Source organism: Crocodylus porosus, unplaced genomic scaffold (assembly GCF_001723895.1).
Source record: "Crocodylus porosus isolate Cpor-Errol unplaced genomic scaffold, CroPor_comp1, whole genome shotgun sequence".
NCBI classification, from domain to species: domain Eukaryota; kingdom Metazoa; phylum Chordata; order Crocodylia; family Crocodylidae; genus Crocodylus; species Crocodylus porosus.
The window spans coordinates 36361640-36386028 of NW_017728907.1; the positions used below are offsets into that span (position 1 = coordinate 36361640).

General features: G+C 42.1%; 1 long non-coding RNA gene across 1 annotated transcript in view; it reads left to right on the plus strand.

Annotated features, from left to right (window-relative positions):
* LOC109307316 overlaps nucleotides 1-23771 on the plus strand; it is a 26734-nt gene extending 2963 nt beyond the window's left edge. Inside the window, exons 2-3 of the long non-coding RNA XR_002100230.1 lie at nucleotides 6750-6815; nucleotides 23123-23771. This is a non-coding gene — a long non-coding RNA (uncharacterized LOC109307316). The remainder of the gene's footprint in view (nucleotides 1-6749; nucleotides 6816-23122) is intronic.
* The last annotated feature ends 618 nt before the right edge of the window (nucleotides 23772-24389 follow it).

The following is a 24389-nucleotide window of genomic DNA, read 5'->3' on the forward strand; positions in this document are numbered from 1 at the left end:
AGGTTAGATGAACATCTTGCTGGGGTCGTTTGACCCCAGTAATCTTTCCTGCCATGGCAGGGGGTCAGACTAGATGATCTACTCAGGTCTCTTCCGACCCTAGAAACTATGAAACCACTTCCCTTAGGAGCTGGTTCCAGATCCTAGCTGTGCTGACTGTGAAGTACTGCCTCCTGATGTCTAGCCTGAACCTACTCTCAGTTAACTTGTGGCCTTTATTCCTAGTTACTCCTGGTAGTTCTCGGGGGAACTCTCCCGTTCCCCGCTGGTCTCCCCTGGTAAGTTTATAGATGGCCACCAGATCCCTCTCAGCCTTGTCTTGTGGAGGCTGAACAGGTTCAGGGCCCATAGCCTCTCCTTGTAGGGCCTGCCCTGCAGCCCCCTGACCATGTGAGTGGCCCTCCTTTGGACTCTCTCAATGCTATCCACATCCCTCTTGAAGTGCGGTGGCCAGAACTGGATGCAGTACTCTAGCTGCGACCTGACCAATGTCGCATAGAGGGGGAGGATCACCTCCTTTGACCTGCTTGTGCTGCATCTCTGGATGCAGGACAAGGTGAGGTTAGCCTTACTGACTGCATCCTCACATTGGCGGCCCATGTTCATCTTGGAATCAATAATGAATTCAAGATCCCTTTCTGCCTCTGTGCTGAGGAGAAGGGAGTTCCCCAGCCTGTAGGTATGATGCTGGTTCTTTCTCCCTAGTTGCAGTAGCTTGCACTTTTCAGTACTGAATCCCATCCTATTCTCATCCACCCACCCCTGTAACCTGTCCATACCTAGTTGTAGCCTGTTCCTCCCTTCTAGCGTGCCCACCTCTCCCCATATCTTAGTGTCATCCACAAATTTGAACAAGGTGCTTTTCACCCCCTCATCCAAGTCACTGATGAAGATGTTAAACAGTGCGGGCTCAAGGACCAAACCCTGGGAGACCCTGCTGCCAACGTCTCTCTGGGTCAAAAATGACCCATCCACCACCACTCTCTGGGTGCAGCCCTCCAGCCAATTTGCAACCCATCTGACTGTGTAGGCATCGACGCCACAGTTGCCTAATTTTTTTATGAGAATGGGGTGAGAGTATGTTGAAGGCCTTCCTAAAGTCCAGAAAGACTATGTCCACTGTGACACCTGCATCCAAGGATTTTGTGACCTGGTCATAGAAGGCCACCAGGTTGGTCTGACAGGACCTGCCCCTAATGCACCCATGTTGGTTACCGCTATGCATAATCTCCCCCGCTGGTCCCTCGCAGATGTGCTCCTGGATAATTTTCTCAAAGAGCTTCCCCAGAAATACAGTAAGACTAACAGGCCTATAGTTTCCTGGGTCCTCCTTCCTCTCCTTTTTGAAAACAGGGACCACATTGGCCCTTTTCATGTCCTCTGGCACCTGGCCAGAGCACCATGAATGCTCATAAAGCTGTGCCAAGGGTCCTGCAATGACTTCTGCCAATTCCCTCAGGACCCTGGGATGGAGATCATCTGGACCTGCTGATTTGAACACGTCCAGCCCCACCAGAAGTTCCCTAACTAGGTCCTCTCTGACCCTAGGCCTGGCTATGCCTCTGTTGAGTCTGTCCAGAATTCCGGTGTTGGGGATGTCCTGGTCCCTGCTCAGAAAAATGGAGGCAAAGATTTTGTTAAAGAGGTCAGCTTTATTGTCTGGTTCAACCACTATTTATTGCCAAGTGTGTCCAGCACGGTTACCCAGTGCTTTCTTTTTACTCCCTATGTATTTAAAAAAGGACTTCTTGTTCTCCTTGATCCAGGTTGTTAGTCCTACTTCTGTCTCCACCTTAGCCTTCCTTACAGCCCCCTGTACAGTCTTGAGAAATATAATCCTCCTTGGTGATGGGCCCTCCCTTCCATTGGGTGTATGCCTCCTTTTTAGCTTTCAGACATTCCTGAATGCCTTTGGTGAGCCATGGGGGCTTTTGAGCACTCTTGCCCTCTTTGACTCATGTTGGGACTGTCACCCTTTGGGCTCAGAGGATAGTCTCCTTAAGAAATGACCACTCGTCTTGGACTCCCAACTCCCCTACCCTCCAGGACCTCAGTGCCTCCCCGACTAATCTCCTTAACTCATTGAAGTTGGCCCTCCTAAAATCAAAGGCTGCTGCCTTACTGCAGGCCTTTGACACCCTGTGCTGGATGGTGAATTCCAGTAGGTGATGATCGCTATTGCCCAGGTGGTCGAGAACCCGCAGTTCCGTCACCAAGCCATCGCCTGTGGCCAGAACTAGGTCCAGCAAGGCATTTCCCCTGGTGGGACTGTGCACCTCCTGGGTTAGGTGGAGGTCCTGGATCTTGGCTAGGAACCTACGTGAGCAGTCAGACTGCACCTCCCAGCAGATGTCCGGGTAGTTTAGGTCACCCTTGATGACCACGTCCCTTGACCTAACTGCCTCCGCAAGCTAACCTGAGAATTCCTGGTCCATCTCTTCCCCCTGGTTGGGTGGTCGATAGTAGACACCTACCGTTAAATCCCTTTCCTCCCGACCCCCTTGTATTCTAACCCAGAGCACTTCAGTCTGCCCCTCCTCTGATCCCGCGCTGTTCGTTGAGGATGTGTATTGCTCTTTGATGTAGAGTGCCTCACCCCACCTTTCCTCCCTGTTCTATCCCACCTAAAAAGTCTGTAGCCCTTGATGTTTACTACCCAGTCATGGGTTGAATCCCACCAGGTTTCAGTGAGTCAACTTCAGGGGAAATGAAGTCCAATAAGTAGGATGATTTTCCTTCTGTCAATACCTATGTTATGTTAGTATAGTTTTTTGATGTATTAAAAGTCAGTTGTATGGTCATAGCCAGGGCCATCCCTAGTGGGGGTGAATCAGGGTGACTGCCCCGAGCTCCATGCTTTGTGGGGCCCTGTGGACAGTGCCATACAGGCCCCGCTGCAGCCACCACCCGCCGCCACTGAGCACTGTTGGCTACAGCCAGCAGCAGAAAGGGGAGGCTAACAGGGCTCAGTGCCCCCAAATGGAGGGCAGCAGCAGACATAGTCCTAGGCCTCATGTGGGCTGTTGCAGTGGTGGGGAGGGGCAGACACACTCAGCTACCTTGCACTCTCAGCCAGCACCACAGCTGGCCCAGCCACAGGCAGGTAAGTTTTTTTTAATCTTCTTTATCACCCTGGGCTTCTGGGAGGAAGGGGGATAGGTCAAGACCTCCATAGTGCAGGAGAGAGTGGGGAAGATGAAGGGCAAATCATTCACTCCTGCCCCGGCCCCTCCCTGCTACACTATAGGGATTGTCCCAAGACCCAGCCCAGCCAGGGCCCCATTCACTATGACTGTGAACATGAGGACAGTCAGAGCCCAGCAGCTCATCCGGAGGTGTGGGTGGGCAGCTCCCGCTGTTGCGTGTGCTGCGGGGAGCCAAGGGGGTGGGAAGGGGAGTTCCACTCCCCTCCCAGCTCTCCCATGACAAGCCCCTGGGCTACAATTGTCCCACAACAGGTCCAGCCGAGGCCCAATTCTCCTTGGCGGGGGCCCCAGCCGGGCCGGGTTTTGGGACAATCAGAGCCAAGTGGCCCCTCCAGAGGCGCGGCACCAGGCAGCCAAGTGGGAGGAGGGACGTGGCACCCCAAACTTTGCATGGGCGAGCAGGCCGCAGCTGCAAGCTGCTCTCTGCTCCGCACCTCACTGCCGCTCCTTTGAAAGCAGTGTGGCATGGTGCCACGTGTCTCAATTCCTGGCCCTCCCAGCGGCAGAACACACATGACGGTGCCCGCTGCTTTTGAAGGAATGGCATCAGGGAGGTGTGGTGGCGTGGAGCCCTCCGGCTTGGCAGTGCAGTAGAGGCTGGCCCTGTCCTGGCCCCTGGCTTTCAGCCCACCCTGGGCGGCACACAGCTGGGGCTGGAGCAGGGAGGCAGCCAGGGCCAGGAGCCAGCTAGGGCCAGGGCTGGGACTGGTGTGTCCATGGCCGGGAGGCAGCCAGGGCCGGCACAGCACGGCACTGGGTAATGCTGCACCCCACTATGGCCTTTTCTCCTCCTCCCACTTTCCATGGTGGGGGCACATATGCGTATGCACGTTCGCCCCCCCATTTTTTTTTCTTCCTCCATCTATGCCGCTTGCTACCCCTCCCCCCACTGGGCCCCGTACAGGCTGGTATGCCCCAGTCCCCACACATCCCTAGGTACAGCTCTGGTCATAGCACGTATGTATGGCTGTCTAGCCTTCTCTTTTAAAGCAATACCATCACCCAGCTACTGTGGTGTAGAAGTACAGAAAATGCCTGAAACATCTAGCTCCAAATTGACCCAGGCAAATTGGCGGTGATGCTGATGCAGAAGGGTGCATCAGCATCACTGCCAGGGGGAGTTTAAAAATCTTTTACATACTGCAGTCACCCACAATAGATTAATGTGCCAAGATGATTCCATGTAAGTGTCATACTGAGTCTGCATTACACTTGGAAATCTGGCTAAAACAGCAGCCAGAAACTCCTTTTTCAGTCTCCAGTTGGCCAAGAGTTGTGCCTGATGTACAAAAAGAAAAAGGCAGGACCCCATCATTCTGTGCTTCTCTAACTTCAGGCATGAACAACTTCAGTAGCTGTAGCCTATCACCTGGCAACAAGAGGTGTGAACATTATCATATCAGTATTCTGTTCCCTGGTTTCCAGTTCCATCTTTAGATATTCCTCATCTGAAACCTAATTACATAAAAGACCATCTCAGTTTTTACAGCACAGGTATAATGCACCTACTGGTATGGAAAGCAAAGTTTCTCAGAGTGGGACACAACACATTCTTAATAAAGAGAACTGTAGAACTGTTTGGTAAGGGTAATCAGGATAGTCTTACACCCTTTCTTCTTCACAGCACAGTATAGGACTCAGAAACTAGCACACATATAACACCTTATCACTTGTGAATGCACAGGCTTCCCATGGCAGGGCAGAGAATGTAGTCCCTACTTAAGACGAGGGCCAGTCCAAACATTAGGCAAACTATGTGGTCACCTAGGGTGCCAAAATTTGGGGGGATGCCAAAATTATATGCAGAACAAAATAACAAGAACATCATTCTAAATAACAGCCCTGGCCAGCTATGGCTCCACCTTGATCTAAGACCTTTGGTTCAGTACGGGGAGAAAGACCTCTGAAAAGATGTCACAGGAAAGATCACTAGAATCATGACTCCTACCTTTTCAACTCTCAAGTGGACATATGACAGAAGCATACCACTGGCAATGTTATCCTAATTTCCCTCTATATTGGAAGTGGTGGGGGTGCCGAGGTACACAGTTCGCCTAGGGCGCTAATTAATTACACTTGGACTGGTCTTATTTAAGATCATGCTGTAACTTAAACATTTCTGTATTTGGTACCTACTTATTTTGCTGAGTGACACAAGAGATTAGGGTGAAATGGCAGAACTCCCATTGACTTCATCTCTAGAAGGAAGTAATCCTAGAGGTTATCACTGGAAAAGGCAGTAACAGTGAGAGCTGTTCCGGTTGCTATTGCACCCTGTTCTGGAGCTGCCACTTATAAAGGGTGAGAAGATAATTTAGCCTCCTGAGCTATTGGTCTCCAAGCTGAGAAAGGGAAATCAAAAAGTGCTTAGTTGGAACCAATCTAAACAAATTAAAAAGGAAATGAGGAGGATGCTTAAAATACCAGTCAAAAGAGAAGAACAAACCACTTTACTCAGGCATTGAAAATCAATCAAAATGAATGAATCCACCTTCTAAAAGGCACAAAAGTTGCCAATATAATATATGTAATTGACTGAAGGGAAGTTAGTGCTCTAATAACCAACCTGAATAGAACTTCTCTGATAAAGAGCCAAAGCACAAGTGTAAACAGAGCACTCTCATCCCAGTGGAATAGATGCAGATGTCAGACAAGCGAGAGATCTGCTTACCCCCTGAAGTATTGGTGAATCCTTGCTTCAGAAGAGCATAGTATGATCTGAAACTTCAGTGAGTTACAGGCTTTTGGCTGCCAGGGTCTCTTCTTTGTATTACATTTTGAATTTTTCTTTTACATTTTTTGCTCTGTTCAAGTTATTTCTGAAGGAGATTTTCAAAATGTTGCTCATTTGGTTGTGTGATTGGAGCCTGCACCTGTTGAAATCAATTCAGTGTCCTCAGGACTGAAAACCGGGTCAGATCACTGATGGCTAATTCTGTGGGAATTGTATGCTGATTTGTTTTGATTAACTATCTTTCAAAGTGCCAAAAGAGATATCCTTCGATGTGGTTACCTGCTCCCTTCTAACAGAACTTCGATTACCAACCCATTTCATGTGTCAGGGAAAGGTATGAAATGTGTAACTTCCAGTTGTTATCAGCCCTGTTATATTCATGTTGGTTTGCTTGTATTGTAACCAATGCGAGCGGTTTATGATTTCCTCCATATGTAGCCAGGGGTAGCATGTTCTGAATACCTGGCTGTGGGGCTTTAAGTTAGATCCTTAACACTGCTATTTGTATTTAATTTTACATAGCACTGAGCTGTTACCTTGCCCTGAGCTGTAGAAGATACTGCTATCCTTTCAGTTGCTTCTTTTTAGCGCCCTGTCCTTGACTTGATAATCCTGAAGCCCCAAGCTTGGAAATCTGCTTCTGGCAGAACGAGATCTCTTCATCTTTGAGGTCACGTTCCAGGCTTTTGTTCACTCACAAGTTCTGTTGGGATTTATCTTTAGTGTGTCTGCTTGAATATTCAAAAAGTCATCAGCTAGTCTAATTTGTTTTTTTTAAAGTCATGTAAAAGACTGATTTGCTTTGACAGGTGGATCAGAAACAGAATTGGAGCTATTTTATCTGGACCTAATTAAACAACCGTCATTACTGGCAGGTATGTGTTTGTGATGACTTGAAATTAGCTTGATTGGAATTAAAACTCAAAATATAAGGCATTGAATTGGCTGTTTTTAAAAAATATGGTTTAAAAATACATTCTCTGCAGCATACTTTTAGATGTGGCAAGTGCATGTCTAAATTTTAAATCTCTTATCATGCCAAATTCCATTTGGTGTTTTACGTTAATGCCACTTAGCACAGGTATTCATGAGGATATTACCGATGCTTATAACAGTTGTCCCATGCTTGTTCAGGGCTAGAAAACTTTTATATGTACAAACTTTAATAATGTTCCCATTTTTCTGTTGTGTTGACAGAAATTTTATCAGTGTTATGTAGCTTATTTTGAATTAAATTTGTTCCTATGAGTAAGGTTAGAATGGTCAGATGCATAATTATGCTCTTAAAGTAGGGGATTTAAATGGGGGCTAACATAAGCCCAGGGCAGCGTGGGGGAATAGTCATAAGATTGTTTTTCCTGTTTGGAAGTACTTAGGTTCTATAAAGGTAAAACAAATTCTCCCAACATAAGACTGAGAGAACATTTCTCTTCCTGCCAGCCACTGCTCCAATCTGTGAAATAAAACCCTCACTTTCACTTAAATAGAGGGGTGTTTGTGCTTTGGGACCTTTTCTAACTGCCTGGTCCGTGGCCAAACCAAATATACCCATAGATCCTAAATTCCCCTTCTGACCCTAAGTACTCACCCAGTCCAAGTATATTGCCACATTAACTGTGTGTATGAGTGTAGCAAATACCTGAGATACTACCTCTGGCTGCTAGCACTATAATTCATCTGCTCTAAAGGGGAAGAGTTTTATGCAAGGAATTTGTGGGGAGATGTTACAATGCATTGTTGCAACAATGCTTGCAGTGAGTGCAAGACACAGTGCAACAGGCTTATTACCCCAGGAGTGTAGTGTGCATGTGCCATAGCATTGCAGAGGAAAGAACTGTACCAAGAGGCCCCATCTAGTTAGGCCTGATGCATTGGTCTAAGGAAAATGGATACACTCTCTTTTAAATAACACACAATATTGGAGCAAGACTATCTGTGTCAAATGACAATACGGTATTTATATTTCATTGCTTTATGTCCTCCAGGGAGTGTTAAATATCCAAGTGGTATCTCTGAGAGCTTTATTTTGCATTCAGATCTCTACTTTAGCTGACAGATATGAAAAATTTCATATAGCCAGGCAACTACCTATTGACAGCATATCTGAAGGACCTCAAGTTATCCTGGTAATTGTCAACACTAATTTAAGAATAAAATACACCCCCCCACCCCATCCCTTCCAGTTCTAGGAGGTGACAGGCAAATAAGAACTGCACTGAACTAATTATACCACCCCCCCCATCTTAAACCATGCTGCTTTTGGGGTTTTAGCACTTGTCAAAGATGCATGGACAGGGAAAGACAGTATGCCCTTATGAAGGACAAGAGCATATTAACAAAATCTTTGCTAAGGAGCAGGGCTGCTGAAATCCTGGTAAATATAAAAGGGAGGGAAATCTTAAGCTATTTGTACTGATTAATAAGGCAGGTCTATTGGGCACCATCAGGTCTGCATTTTCATTCTATAGTATAATATAAAAAAATTAAAGCACCAAGCACAGTTACAAGCTATAACTATAATGTGTTTGTTTATTTTTAGTTTTTTAGAAATGATTGATTTACAAAAAGTCCCAGGATGTAGGCACACAACAATGCTGGAAATTGCCCTGTACATCAAAAGTGGACATAACAAAAGCATGGCAACAGAAGATCTTTCCTCCTGCCCAATCCAAATACTAACATGCCAGCAACAGCTTCCAGGAAAGCTGGATGTTATGCTGTCCATCAGCAAGCAACAAGCCCTTGATTTTTTCCTGTTCCAGGATACATTTTAAGTGTTTCTACTTCTCTGTGTTTGTCTTACTAACCAAGCCAACCCACCTGGTTGGTCCTAGCAAGGTGGTACATCTTTTGTCTGGCTTCTTTTGAATGACATAAACTAAAAAACTAAAGAACTCTCTAATACAAGGGTAGGCCACTCCCAGCATGAGTGCCAGAGCATGGCATGCAAAAGCATTTTGCTTGGTGTGCACACCTCAGGGCGGATGGCAGGGAAGGAGCTAGGGCTGTGCTGCCACAACATGTATCAAGCCCTTTGTGGCTCCCCCACCATTCCCTGCTGGCATACTAACATCTTACAAGTTGTGGGTGTTTTTGGTACTCTGTCCAAAAACATTGCCAACCCCTGCTCTTATGTCTGACAATGCTATTGCCAGACTAGTCCATCAGATTCAGATTATTTTCCTTTAGAGAAATCTGAAACTGAAAAGGGTTGCCATGGGCGCAGAGAAAATTTCTGGGACTAAATTATAACTTTAAAACATTTTTCTATACATAAATCAGAGCCTATTAGAATAAGGCAATATCCTGATGACCAACCCAATGGAAGACACGGTAATCTTGGAGACAGCATGCCAAATGGACTCAGGGGACATTGGTTTTATGCATAGTCCTGTTATTGGGTGTCATTTCACCCAATGGGGTGTCATTTCACATCTGTGCCTCAGGTCCCATCAATAAAATGGGGCTAGAGAGGTACTTAACCATGCTAGTCTGAAGTCAGACAGAAGGCAGGGTTAGTTACGTTTGCCTCTTTTGTAATGTGCTTTGTGATCTGCCTATTTGAACTTAGTAGCAGTAATATTTTCACAAACAGAATCATATAAATAAAAATGGCAGTCTCAGAATGGCCATATTTTAGTATTGCATTGGAAATGTTCTGCATTTTCTGTACCTCCCACAGAGGATATGTAAAATATTTAAAATAACATTTTACTGGTTGATTTACAAGCCATGACCTAGAGCAGTCACAAACATTTATTTACAAAGCTGCTTTGCATTAATTATATTCTTGTACAAGTTGCTTAGTTTCTGTGAACTCTATTCAGTATTGACTTATGCACTAGTTAAAGGGAATTCTCAGAATATTTATTTAGAAAAAAAATATGAAGCATGCTAAGGAAGTGTGTGTGTGTGTGTGTGTGTGTGTGTGTGTAATTTCATTTCATCCCTCAGATAGTTAGTTATTTTCCCCTATGCATTTAGCTAACTGGTACCAGGCAATGATCAATGTGTAAGGCATGAAAATAGACAAAACCAGCTGAAAAAACAACCTTGTGCCTCTTTAAGAAAGGGAGAGATGTTTCCAATGATTTAGTACTTCATAAATTAGCCCAGGGACAGTTTTAAATTGTGCTCTTATTATGTATACAGGATTCTACTCATCTAATAATTTTGCTACTCAATAAAAAGTCATTCTGAATATCAACCAAGCGTCATAGGAATATGCTGTCCATGTTTTATAAAGAGAAGTTGTTTAGAATCCCTCCCCACAAAATGATCTCTCTGTTGTTTAGTCCTCAGTTTAATTACTTTCTGTCTGTTTTTATTTCAAGAAGCATGTGAATAGATAGTCTAGAAGTAAAGGTTTTAGGTGCGTCATTCATCCATCATTACTTATTTCAGTTTATTAAAATGTGCTCGGTGGGGTGATAAAGGGACAAAAGGCAGTGCAAACATTCCACATGTGAAACAACTTATGAAAAAAGGAAATTTATCTTGAGGACATAAGAAAGTGTAGGACAGTGTTCCCCAAACTGTTGATATCTGGGGCACACTTTTTTCTAGATTAAAATTGGTGGCGCACTTCACTTATGGGCCCAATCACAGAGTGTGGAGCTGGCCCAGTTGGGGCCTGATCCTGCATGTTACACTTGCCCAACCAGGACTCGATCCCTCCACATGGAACGTGCCTGGCAGGGGCCCCATCCAGCTGCACAGAATCTACCAGGTAGGGGCTCCTTGCAGCCATATGGGGCTGATCCAGGCCATTTTTCACAGCACACTTCTGTTGCTGCCGTGGCACTCTAGTTTGTTGTGGCACACTGTTTGGGAATCCTGATGTAGGGTCTTGTCCTTTAGAGGTGATGCCAGTCAGGGTAAAAACATCCCACTTGAGATGCTTCTGATTGATTCCAGTCAAAACCTGGGAGTGACATAGCCCTTTTCATACGTAGTTTGTCCCTGAAATAAATGGCAATTAACTCAATTGTTAATTGATTGTTCTGGGAAAAGTGTTAGCTTGGATAATTCACAGGTACTTAAAGGGGAACAATTGGCTTGTACACCTGTAGAATCCTCAGGAAAAAGAGTTTATCCTAGGAGAAATCCAACACCTGTTTTTACCCTGTGAGAAAGTCTTGGAAGATTTCCTATTTGTGTCCCCTAGTTTTACTAGGTGATACCATCACTTTAAACCAAAGTTCATAAATCTCTTATGGTTGCCTGAAATAGTAGTGATGTAGCTGTGATGTTCCAGGAATTATGTGAGAGGAAAAGATTTCTTTGGATTTTATCTTTTATTGGACAGACTGCCTAGCTGGGATAGAGTTAGATGAGCTTTCAAATGCAAGGTATTCATCTTCCAGTGCCTTTAGGAGAATCCTTGAAGAAGAATGTCTTCCACAGAAAAGCATGTCTAATTCTATCCCAGCTATGCAGTTGATCCTATAAAATATCTTGTGCATCAACATCCTTTATTTTAAAGAGAGCCTTTTCTGACATCTTCTAAATACACATGAAATATTAGCTAAGGCTTCCACAGCATTTTAATCCAAACTACAGGAAATACTTCAGCTCCTAGAAAGGGGCACTGATCCAGTAGCTGGTAAATGACAGTTAGCCAGTACATCTTCCTAAAGATTTTTACTGTGGTTATAAGACTAGTTGTTCATCCCTCAAGGCCCAATGGCACTAAAAATGCATATTTACTTAGATGGTATCTTAATCAGAACAAAGCCAAAATATCTGCTTAGGCTGCATATTGGGGCCAAGATTTCATCTGGTAAGAATTCTAGGGTTACTAGCAAATACAGAAGAGCATATATTAACCAATAATCTCAGCTTGGACTTCCTGGGGTTCATAGGAGATGCCAGAGCTTTCATCTTAAACTCTCACTGGTCAAAAAAGAAATTAGAACAGAAAAAAAAAAGGGTCATGCTTCCATAGTTGGTAGGGTCAGAAGGGACCTCAATAGATGATTGAGTCCAAACTCCTGCCCTGGGCAGAAAAGAGTGCTGGAGTCATATGACTTCAGCCAGGTGCTTGTCCAGTCTCATCTTAAAGATCCTCAAGGTAGGCGAGAGCACCAGCTTCCTTGGAAACCCATTCCAGATTCTGGCAACCCTTATTGTAAAGAAGTTCTTCCTGATGTCCAACCTAAATCTGCTCTCTGTCAGTTTGTGCCCATAAACAGAGCATCTCCTGTTTCTTGCTGTACCTGCTACCCCCCCAATGAATTTGTAAATGCCCACAAGATCCCCTCTCAGCCTTCTCTTGCAGAGCCTGAAGAGATCCAGGTCCCTCAGTCTCCCCTCATAGGGTCTTACCTGCAGGCCCCTAACCATATGAGCGGCCCTTTTCAGGACCCTCTCAAGGTTATCCATATCCCTCTTGAAGTGCAGTGCTCAGAACTGGATGCAGTACTCCAACTGCGGCTTGACCAGTGCCGCATAGAAGGGAAGTATCACCTCCATGAACTTGTTCATGATGCACCTGCTAATGCATGATAGAGTGGGGTTAGCTTTACTGATTACTTCATTACATTGATGACTCCTATTCATCTTGGAGTCAACTATAACTCCGAGATCCCTTTCTGCTGCTGTGCTGCTGAGAAGGTCATCCCCTAACCTGTAGGTGTTTTGGTGATTTCTTCTATCTAGATGCAGCACTTTGCACTTGTCTTTGTTGAACTGCATCCTATTCTTTTCTGCCTACTTTTCCAACCTGTCCAGGTCTGCCTGGATTCAATCCCTTCCCATTAGTGTGTTTACTGTACCCCATAATTTAGTGTCATCTGCAAATTTGGACCACTGCTCTCCACAGCCTCATCCAAGTCACTGATGAGGTCAGTTTGTTTATAAGAATAGGATGAGATACTGTATCGAAAGCCTTCTTAAAATCCAAGTGGATGACATCTACCTCGACTCTTGCATCTAAGCATTTTGTGACCTGGTCATAAAAAGAAACTTGGTTAGTCAGGCAAGATCGACCTGCTATGAACCTATGCTAGTTGCCCTTTGGCTTTATTTTTCCTTCTGGGCTCCCAAAAATGTGATCCTTGATAATTTTTTCAAAGGTTTTCCCGAGGATAGAGGTAAGACTGTAATTACCTGGATCCTCCTTCCTCCCCTTCCTGAAAATAGGGACCGCATTGGCCCTTTTCCAGTCCTCTGGGACCTGACCTGAGCACCATGAGTTCTCAAACAGTCATGCCAGTGGCTCTGCTATGACACTGGCCAATTCCTTCAGCACCCCTGGATGAAGATAATCCTGGCCTGCTGACTTAAACACATTCAGCCCCTCCAAGTGTCTCTTTACTAGGTTAGTGCTGACTGTTGGTGGGCTGATGTTCCTCCTGTGCCTATCTATAATGCAATTGGGAGATTTGTTTTGATCCATGCTCAGGAATACAGAGCCAAAAAACTCATTGAAGAGTTCAGCTTTGTCCCTCCTATCTGTCACCAATTACCCTAACCTGTCCTTTGGGGTCCTATGTTACCCTACACCTTCTTTTTGATCCCTGTGTACCTGAAGAAGAACTTTTTGTTGTCTTTAATGTTTGTCACCAGCCTGAGTTCCATTCTGCTTTGGCCTTCCTAACTGGCTCCCTGCAAGTGTGAGCCAAGGAGGTACACTTGGGGGTCAGTAATGGATCTTTGCTTTATTCATTTCCTGGATGAAAGCTATTGGGGTCTGTGGTAACAGCACTCCCTCATTGCTCAGTATCTGTTTTCTATTATAGAAGCATCCAAAAATGATTAATGAGGAAAAGACAAAGGAAAGCAAGTGAAAAACAAGCATTTTCCTGTCACAGGACACCTGGATGGCTCTAATATGGTGGAGTTAGAACGTAGTGTTGTTAGAACTCCATTGCTTTTTTTTAGACCTTCTTGCTTCAAAGAACCTAGCTATTGATGCCTCAAGCTAGTTGGGCTGATTCACTTCAAGATGGATTAAAGGGCCTTCTAAGCATAAACACCAATGACTCACAGCCTGAAAAGAAACACTAAATAGATTACAAATAACTTGGGACATCAGTGTGCAAATTGTCTGATGACAGTATTACAGTGCCCTAGTTCTCCAAACAAGACAGAACATGGGTGTTTTGCCTCCCAACTTTGGGAGATGCATAGTTAATTGCATAGGCCTGGAGTTCCCCAACCTGTTCCCATGTCCATAGATTTTTAAGGTCAGGCGGGTGGAGGGGGGAAGGGGAGAGACCGTTACGATCCTCTGATTTGATCTTGTGCAGAACAGATCTGAGGCCTTTCTGGAATCAATTTCTACTTCAAGGCTAGTAGCTGTGCTTCTCTTTGAGAAACATTCAGTTTTGATTTTAACATTTTCAGTTGCTCTGGCCTTTACTCTGCTGGATCCAGAGCAGGAAAGATGCAGAGTGCTGGGGAGGGGTGGGGGGCAAACAGATGCAACTGCACATACCTGCCCAGTTATGCCTCTAATGAGCAGAAGGGTTGGACAGTACATGAGCCAGAGCATTTCCTGGATATTTCAGGAGAGGAAGACACAAATGGCTTTATCTCCTCTTTTTTTAGTGTTTGATTTTTCTCAGAAATACTTTATCTTGTGCTAAGAGACAATGACCCTGAAGGAACCTTTAGTCAATAGTACTGAAATATATCATGCTCTGGTGCAATTCTGGCTAGAAAGACCCCAAAGAAACAAATAAATCTCTTGTTTTGGGTGAATCCTCAGCTGCTAGTGCCTTAAGGCAAATTTAAAGTACCAAGCCTTTACCTTTTTCTGTAAAGGTATCAGGTTCTAGCAGTCCAGTTATATAAGGATGATATTCCACTAGAATTCCTCTCATTACACTGGAATATCGTCCTTATATGAAAGTAGTTTTAGTTGGTGGTCTGCAGACCCCTGGGCATCTGCAGACTGTGTCTAAGGCAGGGGTGGGCAAAATGCGGCCCATGGGCTGGATGCAGCCCACCAGGCTATTCCATCCAGCCCACAGGACCCCTAAAAAATTTATAAAATTAATATTTATCTGCCCCTGACTGTCTGTCATCAGGCCCTTGATGGCTTGCTAAAACTCAGTAAGCGGCCCTCTGTCCAAAATAATTGCCTGCCCTGGTCTAAGGGGTCCACAAACAATGACTGTGATCAATCAAAATAATGTGAATATCCACACTTACAATTCAAATGGGTCCACATGTCCATTTGAAATTTCCAAAGGTCCACACCTCCATTTGGAATTTTTTAGGGGTCTGGAAATTAAAAAAGGTTGAAAATCACTGATATATAAGGAACCTAGTGTGGAGAAATAATGTGGCTGTATTTCCTGGTTTTAGGAACATATACACACATATACACAGCGTTGTTCTTTTATCTTTCCCCTCACTCTTTTTCAGTTGTTCAGGAGAAGATATGGTTCTACATTGCCCCTGCCCAGAGTAAGATCAAGTCTACATTTGCTATTCCTTGTACTAGACATTGATTTCTCATTTCAGGAGCACATATAAGCCAAGATACTCAAATTTGACTACTTAACATTAGGGTCCGTTGTCCCTATTTACAAACTTGAATAAGGCACCTATTCTTAAAAATGTAAGTGTCTAGCAGTTCACACTGAATTTAGCAGAAGAACATCAGCATGAAAATCAGCACATTTAATAGGTATTTTAATAAAGATTATTAGCTTTCATTTCAGGAAATATCTAAATAACATCATCCTCATTATAGTATAATAAAATAAAATAATATAATAATAAGGCAACCCAATGTTTAACTGTAAAGAATTCACCTCTGTCACAATTTAAAAAATATGTCAAGGTCCTCAGCCGACTCAGCGAGCATGGCTGGCTGCCACCTGGTGGTCTTCCTAAGAGAGAGAGAGCAATGTCAAGGGGATCCTCTCTAACTGCAAAGAATGTACTATACTTAAGTTTCCCTGATTGTATCCCAAGGAAGTCATAGCAGCTGCCTGGGTGTCCAATCCCTGTGCACAGTCCTCCCTGGAGCAAAGGTGGGTGCCTCCTGAAGTTTGGACTCTACAGACTGCTCTCACATGGGTGGAGGGTCTTGGTACTGGCAAAAGCCTCTGGCAAGAATCGGAAGGAAGCCTCAGGCAAGCAAGCCAAGAGGGTCTGTCCTGGAAAAGGTAGAGAACACAATCCTCTTACCTGGGCTGCCTGTGGTTGGTGGGAAGGAGAGAGGGAGTCCTCAGCTGCTGTGGTTGCAGAGACTGCAGAACATGCTGAATGAGGAGTACAAGCCAAATTTACCACTGCTTCAAGGAACGCAGGTTATAGCCTATAGCCAGCCCACCTGGTGATGCTAAGCAGTTGCAAAGGCCCCTTGCTCTGGTTCCCTGACACCAAACACACCTCCTCTACCTAGCTTGGGCTGCCGCCATGCACAGCACTCATCACCCAATGCTGTACACCCACCTACTCTGTACCCTGCCTGCCCTCCTAACTTCTCAGCTCAGAAAAAGGGTCCAGATAGCCTGGTTCCACTAGGATCAGGCCCTTGACTCCTGCAGATGGCTGAAGTTGAGAAATAATTGAAAGGGGAAGGGCCAGGAAACTGTACCTCACCTCCCCCTGGAACTGTCCAATTTCATCCAAAGGACCTATGGAGTCAATGGAAAGACTCCCTTTTGAATCAAGCACTGGAGGAGCAATAAACTGTTTTGGTGAGAAGCTTTTTTAGAGTTTAAGCTTGAAAATGTAGTTATTTCCCTAAATAAACAAAAATATATTATTAAAATGAAAAATAATCTCTTTTTATTACATTCAGCACCTGTACCATACAGAATCCCCCTTCCCCTTAATATACCTATGTAAAAAGCCTGACATAATTAGCTAGGGAATGAGCCTATCACAACTTCTCTTCAGTGACATGAATTTGCTCATCATCCAGGATCTCATAGCGCATAGATAGGGGGAGCCGTACTATAAATAAAGTGAACTACTGCTTTCAAAAAGTCCTAGATTGACAGTGCTGAAATTTTCTGGTTAGTGACCATGCCCCCTCAGTCGGTGAACTTTCTGAGATTCCCAGGAAGAGTAACAGTCGCAGTTATGATTTCTATATGGAATAGTCTGAGATCACCAGATCATTTTCTGAAGGTCATCTGATGGCATTTACCTGTTAATGATCCAGCTTGGATTTGAATTACATACATGGCACATCTTTGTCAAATTACTAACTCTCTGGCACTATGTGGTATGTGACGCTAACTCAGCAACTAATTTTACCCGCATTCCAGAAGTTACACTTTAGCACACTGCCTACTGGGCAACCCTTATATGCAGTGGCTCTTATTACAATCTGGTAGGAACATAGCCCACCCAGAGAATTTTGGTTATCAGTTCCCTTAGTACCACTGTCATTTATTTTAACAGCAATTAGATATGTATCATGATTAGAAATGCAAATTACTTTACCTTCCCTAGGTACTTTTTCATGTTGTATTATATTTCAGGTAGCTCAGGATTAGGAAATGGGTGCAGCCACGACTGGTGAACTTTCCTGGATCTAACAACCATCCTCCCTCTATCACTTTAACAAGAGTGCCTCTTGTATATTAGCGTAGCTATCTTGGCATTGTATGGTCAAGGATTTAATTTCACTACAACAAAAGCTACCATCAAAACCTTGTCATTGCAATTTGTTGCATGCTTTATTTTATGTTCTACATCTCACTAAAGTTTCATCTTCCTATCCCACTGGTATCGATTACTGTCTGGAACAGAGATAAATCTTAAGCTTTAAAAAAAAGGGGAAAAATCATGATAGAGTAAGTTGGCCAAGAGTAGTAATAAGGTTATAGCTCTGGAAAGCAGAGTCAAGGGTACACAATTCTGATGTTTTCTATCAGTGGCATACTATTTAGCAGAACAATTTGCTAATAATGATATCAGTGATAGTTGGCATCCTAAGAAAAGCAGTAAAACTATAAAAGGAAAGTGGAAACACTCAAACACAAACGATATATTGTATACCTACACCTGCCTTAGGCATTGGTCACTACCAGATGTTTTAGAGGCTTGTGAAATAAATCTCATAGTGTTTTATGGAAAACCAGGCTCAGAGGAAAAGTCTTTTCCTAATCTCCGTTAGACCAAGTTTGCTTTATACTCTGAAGCAAGCACATTTACATCTCTTCTATTTTTTGTCTAAAGTAAGACAAGGATGTTTCCATAATCTATACAAATATCTATTCCTTTCCCTGAGTTCGCTAATTTCTTTGGTTTCCGCTGTAACCTGTGGCAGCAAGATTCACTGGGAACAAAGGGAACCACACATTTTTCTTATTTGAAAGGTAAGGACACAAAAGTGTTATAGACTGAAAGAACATGCAGTGGATAATAAACTAAGACCATGCAAGACAGACAACCCCATGCCATCCGATTTCTCAACCAATGGTCATCAAGGTATTAGTGATACAGAGCTGAGACAAAAGAATAGTTGTTTAGTTAGAAGAGTTCAAACTGACCTCTTTCTTTGTGCAATAACAGTGAGGGGCATCACTCCACAAAATGAATCTATGTGTGTCTGGATCACAAATGTAGCATTACTTAGGACAGACTATATCCCCTGTCATTTGCCTCACTAAAGATGATTTTTTGGAATTCCACATGAGTGTCCAGACCACAACCAAGAAATATTTTGGTTTTCAGAGGTCTTCTCCTTTTGACTTCCCTTTCCCCGACCCGGCATGTAAGTTGTTGAGGTGGCACCAAATAAGTTATCCAGTAATTGCAAAATTGTAATGCTGAACAGTGAACAGTTGCACCTCAACTACCAAGTTTGAGTAATTAATTTGGGCCCAGATACCTGACTTCTGTAGGTAATTGCTGGTTGGGTAGTCTGCCTATTAATTTCTTAAAGTCTGCAATGTCTCTAGTTAATAATCAATAGTCCTGTTTTCTAATGAAGAAATGGCCTTGACATCATGGCCTTTGTGCAGTGTTAAAATACTATTGATCATTATCATTATCATATGCCCTTGATATGCTGTATAAGGGCATTAATATGAGTTTTACAGTAAAGGAATATTTAAGACCATGGAGAACAAGAATATACTCTGGAGAGGGCATTCTCTTTTCTCTCATTGATGTTGGATAAAACTGAAGAAAAAAGCTTCTTCCCTCCTCTCTTGAACATTGCTCACTTGGTGATCCCAAGATGGTCTGTGGTGACCCTTTTCCTTTTTGTTGGGGAAATATATATGCAAATTTGAATGTAATGAGTCAGATGCTATTATTTGGGTTTACTCTTTTCTATTAAGTCATCCTCTCATGGGACATTCAGCTTCACAAGCTCTTCACTACATCTGCTGCAGTAGCCTCTTGAGCCATGTTCTAAGAGAAAATCAAAGTATTAATTGAGCCATCCTGGGCACTATAAATAGAACGTATGATCATTTTTCATCAGAGACTTATTACAGACCAGAGCCTGGTCTATATTTGGATCTTTTGACTAAGGTGCAGTATCTAATTTCAAAAATAATGATACAGTAGATCTTATTTTACTATTCTTCCATGATAAGACTTTTTCTTCTTCCAAAATTTATACTCTGCTATTTAATAAGGAAAATCTTTTGTACTCTAGGTGTAAAATTACACCATCTTCAAGTCATTATTTAAAATAGACAAAATCAGATATCCTCTGCTGAGATGAAAAAATCTGAAATAAGCTAGGTTTAAAATGCCTGTTGCTTACTGATGGCACCCACAGTATGGCTAAACATAAACTTTGCATAACAGTGCCAATTGTGTTTAATGCTTCTGTGTTTGGAAACAGAACTTCGAAGGGCAATGCTTTTGGCCAGAACACTAAAATATAAGTGGTGTCTGAATTTTGTTGAGATGGGGTCTAGGAATGTTCACGCCCTTATGCTGGACATGAAAACATTTTCCAAGTCTACTTTTGCTCTATACCTACTAGTACACTATTGCTCCCAGTAGCATACAGATTAATACTATATACATTTCTTTACAGAACTGATAGATGTGTTCTTAATTATATCCAGCTGCAATATATCAGCATAGGCTTTTTACCCCAAGGTAAGTGCAGATTTATTCAAGATGTAGAGTATGCATAATGCAGAGTAGTACACTTGTTACAATATGACTCATAGACAGTTATGAAGAACTGTGGATTAGACACGCGTGGGGTGTCCATGACTGCATCAAGCCAGTGAATTCTAGCAAATACAATAAGCACATTTAGTATGATTTGTTTATGAACCAATATCTAAAATTGTAAATTTTCTGTATGGTAATTTATGTACATATATATAATATACTTACGTTAAAAAATAAAGCAATTTTTTGATAAAATAGGCTAAGAACATCTTGAATGTGGGAAAAGCTATCAAAATTGCTGTGTGTAATTCACTCTTTACATGTGTACCATTCCTATTAGCATTCATAAGGAATAAATCCATGAGATGGACAGATTTTTAAAGTGATGTTGTTATTCTTATTAGATTATTTTAAGACTTACAGATATCCCATTTATAGTTTAAGTAGTGTTTTAAGTAGGATATAAAATTCCCTTTCTCAGAGAAAGCTTAAAATTCAGAAGACATTCTTAGCATCTGCTTTCAAGCAATATTTTGACTTTTACAAAAATTTTAGAAAAATAAAACGATGACAATCTACACTTTGTTTTGATTTTTCTCATAACTATTTAAAAGCAATGGAGGGGGGGGAGTATTATATATATAAATGTTTGGCATGGCGTGGCCTTGATATGTAATCATGTCTGTTCAAAAAATGTCTGTTGGACAAAGGAACTGGTCGTAGGGCACAAGTGGTATCCTGAAGCAACTGAAGGATACAAACCTTGTCACTTCTTGTCTTGGTATCATTAAGAAGAAAATCATGTGGTTTAGCTTTAGGGGGAGATGAGCCAGTCATGTGACTATAGATAGAAGGCCATTTTAAAGCATCTTTTCCCCCCTATATGAAAAAAGAGGGAGGGGAGTTTTCAGCTTCATAAAATGTTTGCTCACTGGCCTGCCAAGAAGTAAATATTTTTACAAATATATTATTTACTACACAGGAAGCTTTTCCCTGAGAACACAGATAAATGTGCTTGCTACAGGAGCTTTATGACCACTACAGGCCCAACTGTCATTCCTTTGGTACTTCCTGTCAGTCTGACTAAACTCTGTCATCCTTCAACCCAGTTTAAATTAACAGGTAATTTGTAAATGTCACTTCAGGTTAGGCCGCTCATTTTGTTTCTACTCTACCAATGCAAAGTCTAGGACTAATTTTTCTTGTCTTCTTTTAATAGGATTTTCATTTATAAATAGAATTATGTTCTGAAAATAAATTACAGTAAGTGATGCACAGAACTGGTAGCAGCAGCACTTCCATAGAATTTCAAGCACCTACATCAGAAGAGATTAATAAAAACACTTCAAAGGCTAAATTCTATTTAAGCAGAAGACAGCTTTTGGTTAATATTTAATCTGAGTAACTGAGATCTTGGTTGAAAATATAATTTTTTAATATCTAAATTAATTTGCAAAACAAAACCATTAATTTTGCTTGAGAGCTTTCATGGTGCAAAAGTTTTTATAATTTATTTGGAAAAAAGTTAAAAATGTAATTTGATAGTAGAAGACCCCATTTTAATACGGAATTTGTGTCCATTGCAATATATTGTATTTGATCAGGTATAGCGTTTAAATCTAGATCTTTAAATGGATTTTATTGTACATTTATGTATTAAGACTTTTTATGAGAGTTTCTGAATTACAGTGTCAGAATGCTTTTCTAGGAAAGATTGTTGGTGAGTAAATATAACGTCTTACAAAAACAAAAATATCAATTTACTTTAAATAGATTTGTTTTCACATGTCATAGGAATTAATATAGTGTGGGATCAATGTTTCACATAGAATATTTAAACAAAAATGCTGTACCCATGGTATCTGGGTTGCCTGTTCTCCTCCGAACATCTTCATTTTCAAACTTGTCAGGGAGATCTGGGTATAGGGGAACAGGCACAGTAACCTGCACCCTATATCTACTCTATTGTGCTGGTATAAGGCACCTCTTTGATTCCAGAGACACTGTTTGCTCCTGAATAACCTAATTTTCAGCAGCGAGAAGAGTTCAATTTAGGCATAAACTCCAAATGCTTCTAGTCCTTTTAAATTTTCCAAATTGGGATGTGGACTCTTCTCCCACTGTCAATGTCAAAACTCCTGTTGACTGCAGTGGCAGGAGGATTGAGCACTTTTTCCTTTCATTACATTTCTTTCAATCCCTCCACGTTATATTTTTATCTTCATTTCCCATTATCTTCTTTTCACATTATCTGTGTGCATGCATGTGTGCATGCGTGTTTGTTTAATCAGTTTTCTTTCTAGTTGATTCATTTTGTAAATCCTCTACTTTAAGCATAACTTCTCCAGCATCTGCTTCAAAAGGATATGATAAAAGGGTTGATACAATGTGTCCAAATCTAGGAATGTTAAGGTGGCGTGTTTCACATAAGGGGCTGTTTTACTCAGTGTGTAGCATAATGCCATTATCAAGTAAGATAAAACATGCTTTGCACACCTTGTTCAGTTGTACTGGTTTCTCTAGATACATTGTTGATATCTTTAAACACTTCTAATTACCTGGTGAATGTGTATGTGTGTAGTGGGCCCCACACCTACCCATATGCTTGCTAATAGGTCCAATGGTTGGTGTGACTGCAGACAGAATAATAGAGGTTCTAATCTTCTCTACTAAAAGGCATGATCTTGATCTCCTGGAGATTGGGGGGGGGGGGAGAAATTCTGTTAATTCAAGGTCAAGCTCAGGATGCTTGCTGCTTTTAATTGTCATTTGTGCTTTTACGGCTGTCATGCAGCTCCAGTGCAAGTATAGGCCCAGTGGCTGTCAGCAATTCTCTGTAAATGGCAGCAGGTCTGTGTGAGATGGGGATAAACAGAGATCTGTACAGATGAACTTTTCTTTTGATGTGGAACAGTTATGAGGTCTCGTGCAGGAAGGGAACAGGGTGTGTTTCAGCTGGCTCTGTGCCAGGAGGTGCCTCAAGTTTTCTTACTGCCCTCTGTACTCCTCCACTACATGCCCACATTTAACCACTCCTGCATGTCAGGTGACCTTGTAGTGTCTTCAGTGCCTGTTGTATTAAATGACAAATACAAGTGCTATTTTTTTTTTCATTTTGCAGTTCTTGAAATAAATGAAGGCAGCTCCTAGTCTCACTCTTCACTGATACATTTTGTGCTTGTTTAATTTTCCCTAAAAATATTGTGTGCTCATAAAAATATCAACAGATGTGCCATGCTAGGGTCTGACTAGGACTTTTGATACATTAAGCTAGGGTAGCATGTAGCAGCACTGCTTCTCACCATTTCCCTCCAGCTCAGGAATCCACTTCATACTAGAGTCATACCTCATTTCCTTTCCCTTAAAGGTGTCCTTGTGTCTGCTTCCCTTTAGCAGGTACACTTATCTCCAAACTTGAAAGTTTTGGCTGCAGTGGTGCTTTGAAAAAGGCATTCACTCTACCCAACAGATTAGGATCAAGGACACTTCCAGAAGAGGGAGATGGTGAACAGAAACTCAACAGTTGAAAAGAATGTTTGAAATTGGGACTGATGCTATAATACTGCAGTCTCTTTGGCTTGGGTAAAGCATGCCTGAGAGACCTCTGTATTGTAATCTAGTACTTATTAACTAACACACTATTAAATGGACATAGTGAAATCTTGGGTCCAATAAAGTCAGTTAACTTCCTCTGGTCAAGGATTTCTTCCTGAGTATGGACCACAACAGTAATAAATAAAGATGAATTTGTAACTGTCATTGCAGAGGCTGTTTCAGATAATCTAAAAATTACATGTTTTGTGATATTGAGAATATCTGAACCCCTTTGTTGGATACTGAAAAACCTATTTTCAGTAGGCATTAATACTGACTTAATATCTGAAATATAAGTTTCATACGTAAATATTAAACATTAAAGGTCTTTTTTATCCAGAATGTTAAATTAGCATTTATACTGAAAAAAGTCCAAAATTTGAAGAAAGTGCCTTGATATATTAGGTAATAACTGAAGTTCTCCCACCCTGGATTAATTATAATTAGGAGGGATGCATGTACAGTTGGAATGTCATTCATTTCCTTGGGCTTTAGTGGATTTTAGCTGTAACTGCTGCATCAGTCCAATTTTCTGCATAACTTACCTTAACAGGGTTTCACAAGCTGATCTATACTGATTTGTCACATTTTCCCACTGTATACCTTACAAAAGATCTCATGGTGAAGCAGAAGTAAGCTCACAGTCCCACAAGATGTGGCCATAATATAGATCAATATAATGGAGTATGATGAAACTAAGGAAACTGACCTTTATATGAACTAACTGCTGATATTCTTGAAATTTGAACTAGTGCTTTAGTTCTGGTAAGACTGCAAAACAGCTAATAATCTGA